Source organism: Pelophylax lessonae (assembly GCF_965119305.1).
Source record: "Pelophylax lessonae genome assembly, chromosome: 1".
NCBI classification, from domain to species: Eukaryota; Metazoa; Chordata; class Amphibia; order Anura; family Ranidae; genus Pelophylax; species Pelophylax lessonae.
The window spans coordinates 217643437-217658146 of NC_138768.1; the positions used below are offsets into that span (position 1 = coordinate 217643437).

The window sequence follows — 14710 nt, forward strand, 5'->3', positions numbered from 1 at the left end:
TAGCATAATCAATGTGTTTTTACTACAGTGCATTTCTTATAGAAAATAATGCTTTTCTTTGTGCCCTTGCAGAGACAAGTTCAGAAAAACTCATGTCTCTGCACATGGCATTAACACGGCACATAGAAAACAATTGTTTTCTGTGTGTCCTTGCAGAGACCTACATAATAGATACGTATGTCTCGTCACACGGTATGAACAAGTCTATGCAAGTCAAATCTGTGCATTTTTTTCATCAGGTTATATGCAAATATGGTGCGAACGAGGCCTCAAAATAAACATGTTACAAACTTGGCCAGTCCAAATGGAGCCTATGATGAAAAAAAAACATATGCAGAGGTCACTTTCACTGAAAATCACATGTCTGTCAATGCCAGTAGATCCAGAAAATAAACCAGGGATCCCATCTGGGCTCAGGTCCACTGATAGGGGGGGACCACCGGTCCTCTTGTAGGGGGCCCGAGCACACAAGGGGGCCCACACAGGGAGGGGGATTAGTGAGGAACGACATTTACAGAAATCTTCCTCCACCAACTGAAAGCTGATCTTCCCCTCTCCCTGCTGCCAGCTTTTATCTGTTTAGAAAGAGACAATTGTCCCTCACTAATCCCCCTCCCTGTTTGGGCCCCCCTCCCAGCCCTGGCTCTAATGTTATCTCTGCTAGGTAAGTTTTTTTTATCTCTGTAACTTCTCTCCCTGCAGTTCCTCCTATACTCCTTGTCCCAGCCTGTATATTTTTTTCATCTCTCTCCCATTGCTCTGTCCCCCTGACACAGTCACAGGTGATCAGATGCATTCTCATGGGGTGAAGAATTTACTGTTGCACTGGTTCCATAGCTGCCAGTTATCTTGTCCCAGTCCAGTTTAATGTGATTTATGTAGCTGGGCTTCCCACTTCTCTCCCCCAGGCCCCTTTCACACTTGTGCAATGTCCTGCGATTTGGGACTGCAAAGTTGCATGACAAGTCGTACTCCATGATTTTCAATGAGTAGCATTCATATCTGTACGATTTCAAGGCCCAACGACTTCTAAGTAGTCCCTGCACTACTTTGGGTCGATTTTAATGCGTTGAGGTCCAAAGACAAAAGCATTGCTTCAAGTCAAAATTTGCTGCAAAATCGCAGTAAAATCGTGCGACTTTTAGGTCGCACAGGTGTGAAAGGGGCCCCAGACTACTTCCTAAACTATGTAACTTTTCTTCTTCTCCACTTCACTGTCAGTTCCCTCTGCATCCATGTATCAACTACTTCTATTAAACCAGTTACTAACTGATCTGGCAGTGGTAAATTCCATTTTTTTTATCTTGTATCTACAGGTAAGCCTATAATAGGGCTTACATGTAGGTACAGTGATTATCTCCTATATGTAGCAGCCATTGATAGCACCAGTGCATGTGCACTGTGCTTTCAATGGACGGCATACCATCCATTGAGAGAGCTGTGCTGTGACCATGACACCCGCGCGCATGTGTGTAAGTTACATCATCGCAGTTTGACCAAACGACTGGAGCCCAAGAAACCAGAGAGAAGACCAGATGAAGATGGAATCCCTCTCAGTAATGGCAGCACACTGCTGGAGAGATCTGTTTTTTAGGTTAGAAAAATATAATTAAGGCCCTTTTACACTTGTGCGACTTGTCCTGCGATTTGGGACGGCAAAGTCACATGACAAGTCTTACTCCATGATTTCCAATAAGTACCGTTCATATCTGTATGACTTCAAGTCGATACGACTACAAAGTAGTCCCTGTACTACTTTGGGCGGGGGGGGGTCTGCCAGGTAGTCTGTACGGGGCCCCCGCGATTTCTATTAGCAGCCCTGTCTGGGTTCATCAGGGGTGTCAGGGATCATGGGTACCCAACACAAAGTACCCGTCAGACGCTCTTATTAGACAGAAGATCACAGGTACCCACACACACAATGCCTGTCCTGTCTTTAGCTGTCATTACTGGAGACAGTGAACCACATGCACTGCACTAGAAAACTGAATTTCTGCCATTAGACAGCGGATCAAAGGCAAATGGCACAAAGCCAATCGCCAAACTGAGTAGTTCTGTGTTTTGTGATCACTGTGATGATCAATCATAGTGATCACAAATGTAAACACAGCTTGTGTTTACATTTGAAAGCTCTCCCCCCTTGCCAGTGCTTCCCGCGAGTCCCAATGGCAACAACAAAAGGCGAGTGGACTTAGCAGCAGGGGGGGCACCAACCACCACTGAGCAGCAAGTGGCCATACTGAACATCCATGTAAGGAGGCACAGACACTGGCCACCAATGTAAGGAGGCACAGACACTGACCACCAATGTAAGGAGGCACAGACACTGACCACCGATGTAAGGAGGCACAGACACTGGCCACCAATGTAAGGAGGCACAGACACTGACCACCGATGTAAGGAGGCACAGACACTGACCACCGATGTAAGGAGGCACAGACACTGACCACCTATGTAAGGAGGCACAGACACTGACCACTGATGTAAGGGGGCACAGACACTGACCACCGATGTAAGGAGGCACAGACACTGACCACCAATGTAAGGAGGCACAGACACTGACCACCGATGTAAGGAGGCACAGACACTGACCACCGATGTAAGGAGGCACAGACACTGACCACCTATGTAAGGAGGCACAGACACTGACCACCGATGTAAGGAGGCACAGACACTGACCACCGATGTAAGGAGGCACAGACACTGACCACCAATGTAATGAGGCACAGACACTGACCACCGATGTAAGGAGTCACAGACACTGACCACCGATGTAAGGAGGCACAGACACTGACCACCAATGTAATGAGGCACAGACACTGACCACCAATGTAAGGAGGCACAGACACTGACCACCAATGTAAGGAGGCACAGACACTGACCACCGATGTAAGGAGGCACAGACACTGACCACCTATGTAAGGAGGCACAGACACTGACCACTGATGTAAGGGGGCACAGACACTGACCACCGATGTAAGAGGGAACAGACACTGACCACCAATGTAAGGAGGCACAGACACTGACCACCAATGTAAGGGGGCACAGACACTGACCACCAATGTAAGGAAGATACTGACACTGACCGAGCACATAAGCAGTAATGGACTGCTGCCTATCACGTTCCAACATTTCTGTGCATCAACCCAGGCTTAGGCTTTCCATTGACGATGAGTCACATTTATGTTTTTTACATTTTAAACTGGGGTGCCTTGAGATTTTCCCTATTTTTAAAGGGGGCTGTGACTGGAAAAAATGTTGATAAGCACTTATAAAAACTCTTGAAGTGACATTATAGTTAAATTTCAAAGTTATTGTGCAGATAAACCCAAATTAGAAAGCCGCTGGCAATAACAGTACAGATAAGATTGTAAACAGCATATACAAACAGAAAATTGCCATGTTAAAATAACAAAGAAATGAAGTCCCATAAATATTACAGACAAATTAGTAGTGATATAGTCCAATTATGAAACTAGTAGATCACTCCAAGGAAAATGTGAGAGATTAAGTGTTCAACATATATGAAAAAAACACCTTGATAGTGAATATCGTATAAAAGGATGAAATACCCTTTCCTGTAAAGACAAGCTTTGGCTCACTCTTTCTCAACTTCATGGCCTTTCTGTTAGCCTGTAAGATCACCCATCACATTGGGACTAAAAGGAAGAAAAGGGTGTTTTAAATTGGCAGAGCTAAACTTTCTGCTGCCAGCAGCCAAACTTTCTCACTCTGGTGTGCACGGCAATATGTATAGCACAATCGACCTTCCCATGTGTAGGAGCCACCGACGCATGCATTTACTTTCCTACATGTGTGTATGTGCGTGTAGGAGGGGCTTAAACATTTTTTGGGGGGGTTTTAAGTGTTTGGGGGGGGGGGGGAAACCTTAATTTTAAACACTGTTTCATCAGCTTCTTACCCATACTGTCTGGGAAAAGAGATATGGGGACCCGGAAGTGACATATTACAGTCGCTTCCAGGTCAGTAAGAGGAAGGGGAGGCCAACAAATGAATATTCGCTGCCCATCCTTCCCTTTATCTGGTGGCACCTGCCACGCTTGTCCCAGGTCCACCAATGGATGAGTGAAGACCAGGAAGTATGGTGGGGGTACAAAGGCCATTACTGGGTTGTGTAAAAGCAATGTGTTGGCTGCACAGGTGCCGGATCACTTCCATTTGACACTTGATAATCAGCTTGTCAGATTCACACATATTCCTGGTGGCTGCAGCCATCAGAATTCTGTGTAAAACCCCCCAGCATCAAAATGGTTAAGTGATTGCTGAGTCTATCCGCCCTGGGTTTAGGCAGAGGAATTGTAGAGAAGAGGAATTTGCTAGGTGAAATTAGAAAACTTAGATGGAATGCTTCTGTTCGGAACTACATGTCCCATCTCATACCACTAGCTCAACAGGTGGAGAGGAATGTGAATAGCTTCAACCTTGAATGTCTCTTAGAGGGGCATGGCTTAGGAGGAGTTCAATGCTGAGGCCATTCATATTCCTTTCCACCTGTTGAGCTAGTGGTGTGCGGTGTCTCTCATCCCCTCATTCATCACTGCTTCCGGGATCAAGCATAGGACAGCCTGCACCCTTAAATTGCTGTGAGACACCAGATTTTTTACCAGTAGAAGACCTTTAGTGGTTATGTGTCTCATCTGATAGCCTTTAACTCTAAAAATAGTAGGGTACTTGGGTATTTAACCACTTGCCGACCGCCGCACGACTATCTATGTCGGCGGTCAGCCCCTCACAGGCAAAGTGATGTAGATTTACGTCGCTCACCTGTGAGGCTCTAGGGGGCGAGCGCGCGCCGCCGGAGGCGCGCTCCCGCTCCCGCCCCTGCTCGCTCCCTAACATCTCCGCGCGTGTGACCGGTGGACCCGATGTCTGCCGGTCACTCGCGTTTGTCGGGTGGAGAGGGAGAAAGGCAGGCGGCTGATGTAAACAAAGCCGCCTGCCATTCTCCCCTGTGTAATGACAGAGATCATACGGTTCTGCCACGCCCCTTTACAGTTATAAACACACCCCTAGGGACACACTTAACCCCTCCTTCTCAATAAAGTTAACCCCTTCCCTGCCAGTGTAATTTTTACAGTAACAGTGCATATTTATAGCACTGATTACTGTAGTAATGTCACTGGTACCCCCAAAAGTGTCAAAAATGTCAGTCAAGGGTCCGATCTGTCCGCCGCAATGTCGCAGTCCCGCAAAAAAATCGCAGATCGCCGCCATTACTCGTTAAAAAAAAAAACAACAAAAATGACAAAAATCTTTCCCTTAGTTAGTAAACACAATAACTTTTGCGCAAACCAATCAAAATATGCTTATTGCAATTTTTTTTACCAAACATATGTAGCAGAAAACAAATTGGCCTAAAATGTTAAAAAATTTTATTTTTACATTTTTTGGGGGGGGGATTTCATATAAAAAAAAATGTGAAAAATATTGTTATTTTTTCAAAATTTACGCTATTTTTTTGCTTATAGCGCAAAAAGTAAAAATTGCACAGGTGATCAAATACCACCAAAAGAAAGCTCTGTTTGTGGGAAAAAAAGGACGTCAATTTTGTTTAGGTACAGCGTCGCACGACCGCGCAATTGTCCGTTAAAGTTACGCAGTGCCGAATCGCAAAATAGGGCCTGGTCAGGAAGGGGGTAAAATCTTCCGGGGCTTAAGTGGTTAACACAAAAATATAAAATATTGAAGCTTGTGAATTTTTACATGGGTAGACTGCATTCGTTTTCATTTTTTTTACACTTTTTTTTCCAGTTGTTTTCACTTTGTGATCTGGCCAGCAAGCCTGTTATTTTTCAACTTCTTTATCAGATCAAGCTGTCTAGCAAAAATAGCAGTTAGAGGGTTGAGACAAACAATATTACATTGCCAGGGGTGCTTATACGGATTTGATTTTAATAATTTATGTAAAAAATATATATATATATCCTAAAGGGAAAACCAAAAAAACGATGCTGCAACTGCTTAAAACATTTTAGCCAGAGTTTGATTTTAATTTGTTAGTCACTAATGTAAAGTCCATCTACATCAACTGGTCCATCCAAAACCACCCTCCCCACAAGTTGACATGGCAACTGTCCAAGTAAGTCTCTGTTGCTCCTCAATCCAGAGTGGAGCCAAAATGTGTAAACAGGTGAAAATAAAAAATAAAAAAATGAATAAAGCTACCATAAATACAGATTAGTTAACAGCAATACTGTATAATACATTTTTGTTTTGAGGTTTATTACTACTTTAACAAAGCATTTCATAATTTGTATCCAACAGATTTCTGAATACATTATTTCAAACGTGACAGAACATTTTTAACAAGCAAGCAGTAATCGCTGCAAGTATAAAAATGCTAGTTATTGCTAGTGAACCAATACTTTTTAGGCCTGGACTGCAATGGCAGTTTTATTCTTCTGCTACTGAGAGATTTAACCAAATGTTGGTAGTACAATTAAATTATTGTGTTGCTAGAGAGAAAACAGTCAACATCTGATTACATCGAGTAGCAAGAGACTACACACATCTATGTAGCCCTAGCCTGAGTCCGATATCTTTTTCACCATGAAGAAAGCAGTGATTCTTTTATTGCTTGCGCTGAATTCTAAATCCAAGAGCAAAATTATAATATATTGCAACTTACCTGTCCTTATGGACTGGTTCCTTTTTCCCTTTCACCTAATGCTCCTGCAGGTAACAGTCCCTGTTCTGACATGACAATGCTGTATCTATAAAGGAGTAGCATTATTACCCTAGGATAGGGAAACACCCCCTCTTTTCCTCTCCATAAGGGAAAAGGGGGGGGGGTGTTCTGTAGTTGACAGAATTACGTTTTTAACAACAGTCAGTAAAGGCAGAGTTCAGAAAGTTATCAGCTCACAAGATTTATGGCAGGGTCAATAGGTATTTATTTTGCACTTATCAAACAGATTTAACAATTGTGGATTTACAAAACCAAATAGGAACAAATAGGAGAATTGCATAGATAGGGTTTACATTAGGGATCGACCGATTATTGGCAAAGCCGATTATCGGAGGGCTGATATTAACTTTTCCATAAAAGAATATTGCAGCGCTGAAAATATCAACAAATAAATTAAGTGTTCTCAAATAAATGGTATGAATAATATGACCTTTCTTGTGACGAAAGTTCATATAAATGATGTGACAATATTCAGTGGGTATAATCCAGTGAACGAGTAGAATCAAACGATGAGAAGGAAAAAAAAGGTAATCTCCAACATCAATAACGAGTGAAATGCCAACTCACCAGGACCAGATGCTGTCTAGGTTATAGGACAGCCAACAAGTGTTAAGCGACCAGTCTCAGGATTTCCAGGGCATCTGTCCAGTCAGCAACCTCCGGCCTCATGGATAACCTCCAGTGTGATGATCAACTCAGCACATCATGCCACGGTTAATTTTGCAAAAAAATGGAAGAGGCTCATGGTGCAGTATGAAATAAAATCAGTTTAATAAAAAACTCTATATTGTGTATCACTGGTACAAACTGCAGTGTACATTAAATATAAAACAAATAGCGGTAAAAATGAACTCACATATAAAGCCACCACTAAAGGAAAAGTGATGGCTGGGACCTTAAGTGTTTGAGATAACAAGCTCTATGGCCGTTTCGCGTCCAACGCGTCCTCAGGAGCTTTGATATTAACTTTTACCAATATATCGGTATCGGCCCCAGAACCGGCCGATATTACTGATATTAGTGTATGTAATATTAGTGTATGTAAAATAGTAGCATCCACTTTATTAGTGTTTTATACAATGTCCAGTGTGTTTTTGTAATCTAATAGTGTGAAATACCTTCATTACATCACCGCTCGGCCCTTCCGTGACCCCCAGATGTCAGTGGGGGAGGAGAGAAGGACAGCAGAGAGGGGATGTAATTGAACGTATTTCACACTATTCTAATCTAATACCCGGGGCTTCTGTGTACATTGCAGAGGGGAGGGGCTGAGATCCTCCTCTGACAGCTATGAGAGGAGAAAACAGCAGAGTGAGAGATTAGCGAGGAGAGCCCGGAGCAACGATGTAATGAAGGTATTTCCCACTATTCTATTACAAAAACACACACTGGACATTATATAAAACACTAATAAAGTGGATTCTAGGATTTTAATGACACTAAACTAGGTTCACACAGGATTCCTGGCAGGCAGGGAGGGAAAGGAAGACTGCACATTACAGCTAAAAGACCTACCCCACATATTCAGTACCAGATTTGTGTCAAAATTGTCTTTATTTTTCAAAACTTTAAATATACAAAATATCAGCCCATATGGGCCAATACCGATACTTAGTGACCAAAATATCGGTATCAGCCCTGAAAAAAACATATCGGTCTATCCCTAGTTTACATACATTTTAAAAGCAAGATAATGGTTGAATCACGACTAAAATCTGCAGTGTATTCAAGCAGTCAGGTGATAAATAAGCTACCATATCCTATTAATGTTTCTGACAAATAGCACAAGCTTTAATATTTAGTACAGAAAAGGGCAACAAATCAAAGTACTTTGTAACAATGATGTGCGAATTCCCCTCTGTTAAGTATTAGTTCCAATCAAGCAAGTTTTCATCCCCTGGAGGCGACACTGTGATGTCTCGCAGTATGTTACCAAAGAAGAAAGAAAAACAGGATATCACGGATCAGAGTTAAACCACACAACAGAATGACACTTAATGCAGCCAGATAAGTGCTAATATAGATACTCAGCCTGTGGTGATGGCTGAGTTAATTGTTTAACATGTCCCCAAACCGCACATCATGACAGCAGTTCCTAAATATTTAATTGCTTGCTGCATTATATCGAGTGAGCTTGAGGAAAGATTTGAAGCAAGAGTAAAGACACAGAGCTCATTGTTACATTACTGTAAGCACACATACTCTTTTACAGAGGGGTCAAGGAGTTTATCCAATATCTGGTACAAGCTATAACTATCCTTTGAAAATTATTGGCGTACATATCAGACATGACAGAAAATTAGAAGATGTCCACCAATATCTTTCACTAGTCTTCAGGCAGGAAGACTTGACGTAGAAGCAGACGATATGGTGGAAACACATTGTGCTACCCCTAAAGGCCCGTACGCACGCACCGATTGTTGGCCGTAAATAGTCGGCCAACATCCGATCGGCCGATTATCAGCTTGTTAGTATGATGCTTCCGACAACCGACTGCGACTTTTCGACCGAACTAAATCTGGTGTGCAGGCTATAAAATTTTTGTTGGCCAACAAAGAACGGCCGATTGTTCGTTAGTCAGTACAGATTTCGGCTGACAAAAATGTGATGATCAAGACTGGGCATGCTCAGTGAAGAAAAAACACACGAAAAGTAGACCAGAACATGACATCACTTCTGCAGTTGGTTGTTGTTGGCCGACAAAATTCGTGTGCAGTCTTGAGCACTTTTCAACCAACAAAACAGCACCGGACAAAAGACGGCCGAACGGTCGGCCGACAATCGGTACGTGTGTACGGGGCTAAAGTCCTGTCAAATGGACCACATCCAGTTAAGCAACTTCACTGAGTTGAAAATCCTCCAGTTGTTCTAAAGCCTCATTATAATTTACATATATATGATCCGTGGGATAATTCATAACAAATCCATAATTCATTTTTTACAAAAATGTGTCTATTTCCACATATTTATACCTCTTCTCAACTGCACCCTCCATCATTCTAATACCTAATTGTAACAGCTTTCAGCTTGTAAATTTGTACTTGAGCATCACGTGACCATGGGTTTTCGGGGCTACTTGTTCCATTAGCCTTTGCACTAGCATGCATATGTTCCCTTTTACTGATACAAATTGGCTGACATGAGGGCGATCACATGCCCGGTCAGCTGAAGAAGACACGTTTGTGCTTCTAGAAACATCCTAGACATGCCTGTGCTTTGCCTCCCATAACAGGGATTGACAGCAGCTGCAGGCTGCATGCAGGTGCAGGTGGAATTTGGAGGTTAGAATGTAGTACAAAGCACGGGAGTGTGCATCAGAACCTGTGTGCAGATGTAGGCACCTTCTAAAGGTAGACAGGTGTAAGAGGTTGCTGAAACAGACAAAATTACAATAAAGCCAGCGCTGAGAAAAGTAAGAAGATAAGAAAAGCAAGGCATATTTATTAAGAAAATTAATGAGAAACTTAAGGTAGAATTCAAGGCCAAACCTAACTAGTCTTAAAAAATGTTCCCTCCCCCTTTCTAATACCTATGCTGAATAAATTGTGTAGAAAAGATATACAGTATCTCACAAAAGTGAGTACACCCCTCACATTTTGGAAAATATTTTATTATATTTTTTCACGTGACAACACTGAAGAGATGACACTTTGCTACAATGTAAAGTAGTGAGTGTGCAGCTTGTTTAACAGTGTAAATTTGCTGGCCACCACAAAATAACTCAACACACATCCATTAACGTCTAAACTGCTGGCAACAAAAGAGAGTACACCTCTAAGTGAAAATGTCCAAATTGGGCCCAAAATGTCAATATTTTGAGTGGCCACCATTATTTTCCAGCACTGCCTTAACCCTCTTGGGTATGGAGTTCACCAGAGCTTCCCAGGTTGCCACTGGAGTCTTCTTCCACTCTTCCATGGCGACATCACCTTGCACTCCTCCACCTTTCATTTGAGGATGCCTCACAGATGCTCAATAGGGTTTAGATCTCGAGACATGCTTGGCCAGTCCATCAGCTTTACCCTCAGCTTCTTTAGCTAGTCGTTCTTAGTAAAGGTGTTTTTAATAGACTTTAAAGTACATTTTCACCATCCACCTGGATGGTGGATAGAGAAAATGTACTCTAAATTCTGTTAAGAGCACCTTTCTTCTTCTTTTAAAGTTATTGCGAGAAAATGGTTATGAGTATATAATAATATTAGATTGCTAGGACACAGGCGTGGTTAAGGTCTTTCCTGCAAAGGATCCTGGAGCCAGAGAGACCTGTGATGGAAACTCTCTAGGATCATGTATATTGAAGTGGAAAGTGAGATATCGCTGTTTAGTTGGTGTCTGAGACCCCTGCTAGGTGTGTTTACCTTCTGCCCCCCCCCCCATGATCTGGCACACAGAGGTGGAGAAAGAGATATACCACTGGTTGGTTGGTGCCTGCGACCCCTGCAGAGGCTCCATATTCTGGTGAGCGCGGACCTTGGAGAGAGGGGGGAGCACGAGTGTACCCACTTTGACGGCTTTTCACCAGAGATCATGATCTACCTGCACTGGTTTCTGAACCTTATCACTTTATATGGACTTGTGAATTAATATATTGTTTTGAGATTAATTTATATATTGTGTGTTTTTGTATTTCTTCATGGTTTATCACCAGAGATTGTTATTTATCTACTCTGGTCTTTGCACTCGTTACTTTTTATGGATTGAAGTATTTTTTAGATTCATTTATAATTCACTTATTGTGTTTTTGCATTTCTTACACTGAGAGCACTTTATATTACACCACGTCCTGTCATATATTCATGAGACGTATTGTTGATTGATTTTTTGCAGTTTATTTGGAACCAGAGCACTTTATTTATACATTATAGATACATATAGATACTTTTTACACATTAAGGGCCTAAAGCATTAGCACTTTATATCCGTTTATTACATATTATAGACCCAAATGCATTAGTATTTTGTTTTGATACACCTCAGCTTCTCAGGCAGTGCCACCCATCCCTCCCTTTAATTCCTATTTCATTTCATATCCCTCTATTGGGATATGATAGGTAGGCTGCATCCTATTATACATATCCTAGCGTGGAAATCATCCATTCCAATAAACAGTTGTCTCCCCATTTATTGTACTTAGGAGACATCTGCCTGTGTATAGCTTACATAAATGCCGCCAAGTAATCAACAGTGGATGCCCTAAAGGAATTATTTCTCTGACATCTTTGTAGAAAGCTCCATAGAGCTTTTGGGGTTGATTTACTAAAGGTAAACAAGTAAAAGTTTACTTTGGAAGAAATTTACCCTAAAGTTTAGAATATGAGGCGAAGCTCTGCTAACTTCCATCATCCAGTCATATGTGAGCAAAAATGCAGTTTTTTTAGTCTATATGCATGTGATTGGGTATTCTTTGCAAAGTGAAATCCCACCACATTCATTAAGCTCTGGGGAAACTTCAGTTACAATGTGCAACTTGACATTCAAAGTGAATAGTGACAGCCTCACTGCCTTTAGTAAATCAACCCCTTTGACCTTTTGTTGTGTTGTGTCAGGATATTGCAGAATAATATTCAACATGCTCATATCAAAGCATTAAGGTCTTATTTATAATATGCGTCATATTAATGCACATGGGTTGTCCACTACTGTATTATGTTCTTAGTTGATGGGCTTTAATGGACAAATTGAACATGCTTTTGCCATCAGTTTGAGAGGCTTTTGAGATTATCCAAAATTCATTGCAGGTGCAGCTGACCTGCATTTGACCTATATCAGCTGCTTTTGCACTCTCATAGTCTTGGTTGGGGCAAGAAGCAGTGAAGTGAGGAAAAGCTCATTGACACCGGCCCTAAGTATTTTGGGGTACCATTGAGTAGTACTGGCACCACAATGCACCAGACTGCAGCTCACCCATTAATGTGTGTTGCACTAGCACATAAATGTGAATGGGCCCTTAAAGAAACTCGCTTCTTTATCTAAAAATGTGTACACAGTACTAAATCCTTTCCAAAAACATCCCTTCCTAAGCCACTTATTACATCCACTATATGCGAGCATGTCATGAAGGAGCATTCCGTCAATACTCAAATTCCAGTCACTCCCAGCAATGTTCAATGTTTCAAGCAACAATATAAAGGAAATCTGACCTAACTTTTAACCTCCCTGGGGGTAATCCCAAGTGTGGCTCAGGATTCATTTTCAGTACCAAAAGCGGTAACCCAGAGCCACACTCGGGGTTACCCTGTAGTGAAACTTGCCTTGTCCCTATGATCCCCTGATGTCCTCCTGCTTTGTCCTCCGGCCGATGCCGGCATCCGTCTTCTGGCCGATGCTGGCATCCGTCTTCCGGGTTCCCTTCCCTGCAAGCGCCGTGACGCAGGGGGGCGGAACCAGGCGGGAAATTAAAAAAAATAATCAAAACATGACATGATACATTGTAATCTGTTAGGATTACATTACTGTTTCAAACCATTTCACCTCAGTTTTGTCCCTAGTGCTTTGTCCAGTGCCCTACCTGCACTTTTACTGTTTTATTCCTTTTATTTTTATTAATAATTTTCTATTATTAATGTATTAACTTATTAATTAATTTCATTTAAATTATTAATTAATTTATTAATAATTTGTATTCACTTTTACTGTTTTATTCCTAAGAATTATAGGCCTATAATATAAAACAATAGATTTTCATGCAAAACAATGTACCGCTTTGACATTCAAAAATACTGACATAATCAGACCGCCAGGGAGGTTAAATGTAATTTTATTAAAAGCAAAAAAATGTATATCGTTTGCTTACTTAGCAAAGGGAACTTTCACGTAGATTTTAAACGAAGTGAAGCTCAGCTGACCTTACCCATCCAATCATGTGCATGCAAAAATTGTGATTGAGTATTTCTTTTCAAAGTGAATTTTTACCATGTTCAATAGGGTGATGGAAAATTTCCATGTAAAGCAGAATAGCCTACACCTTTTGTAGCTAGTACGCGATGCATACTAGCTCATTATGCCTTTGTCTTTACAGGTTTTTTTTTTCAAATTTTTTTTCAGAGGGTTTACTTCCTCTTTAACTGGGGGGGGGTGATCAGGGGGTTAAATATGTGCCTATATGTACTGGTGTCAGTGTAGTGCTTGTGTACTCACAGTAATGCTCTCTCCTCTCATGCTGGAACCGAAAAGGGCTCCAGGAGAGAAGATTGCATCATTTCCTGTGCCTGTGTTTACATTAGACAGGCACAAGACATTTTTCCATTGGTCAGAACCAATCACCAGGTCCAGGCCAAAAATCATTGGCCTGGACCTGATGACTGGTTGGTTCTGAACCAAATCAGCACATCGTGGGGACGGCGGGTGGGCGTGAGTGTGCGCCCCCCTACCCCTGCGCGTGACCGATGTACAGGTGCATCGGTTTGCAAAGCCGAGCCACCTTGCCCCAGTAAAACTGCGGCGGGTGGTCGGCAACTGGTTAAGCTTTGACAAAAAAACGTGGAAACTGATTGGTTACTGTTCGGAGCTGCACCCGATTTTGCACTCTTTTTAGTAAATCAACCCCAGTGCCTCTATTGCATGTAACTAATGCTACTAAAGTCCATTACAACACGTCCATTACGTTGTTCTGTAATAAAAATAGCTTAACTTTTTTAAGTGACATTAAACAAAGGAATTCCACTTTAAATATTGAACATATTTGGTATATATTTGAGTCAGTCTCATCTTTTATATTTTACAGAAAAAAAATGAGATTTTATTGTGTGCACTAAAACTATTTAAATGTATTTTTGTGCTGAAAAAAAAAGATTTAATAAACAATGGGGTCAATTCACTAAAGGTTACTGAATGCGATATGAAGGTCACATGATGCATTTTTTGGAAATATCACACGAGATAATAAAAGAGTCAATGCATCAAAGTAACATATGGAATGTGAGATAAATACCACAAAAAAGAGGTAAATCATTAAAGCCAATTCACTAAAAAAACACATTATCACCTGCTAGTTAGCTAAGT

The 14710-nt window shown here is 41.6% G+C and overlaps 1 protein-coding gene across 7 annotated transcripts in view; it reads left to right on the top strand.

Moving 5' to 3' along the window:
* Positions 1-14710, top strand: part of NOS1 (nitric oxide synthase 1) — a gene marked incomplete at its 3' end in the record, with an annotated part of 435619 nt that overhangs the window by 327092 nt on the left and 93817 nt on the right. The gene's annotated exons all lie outside the window — the stretch shown is intronic.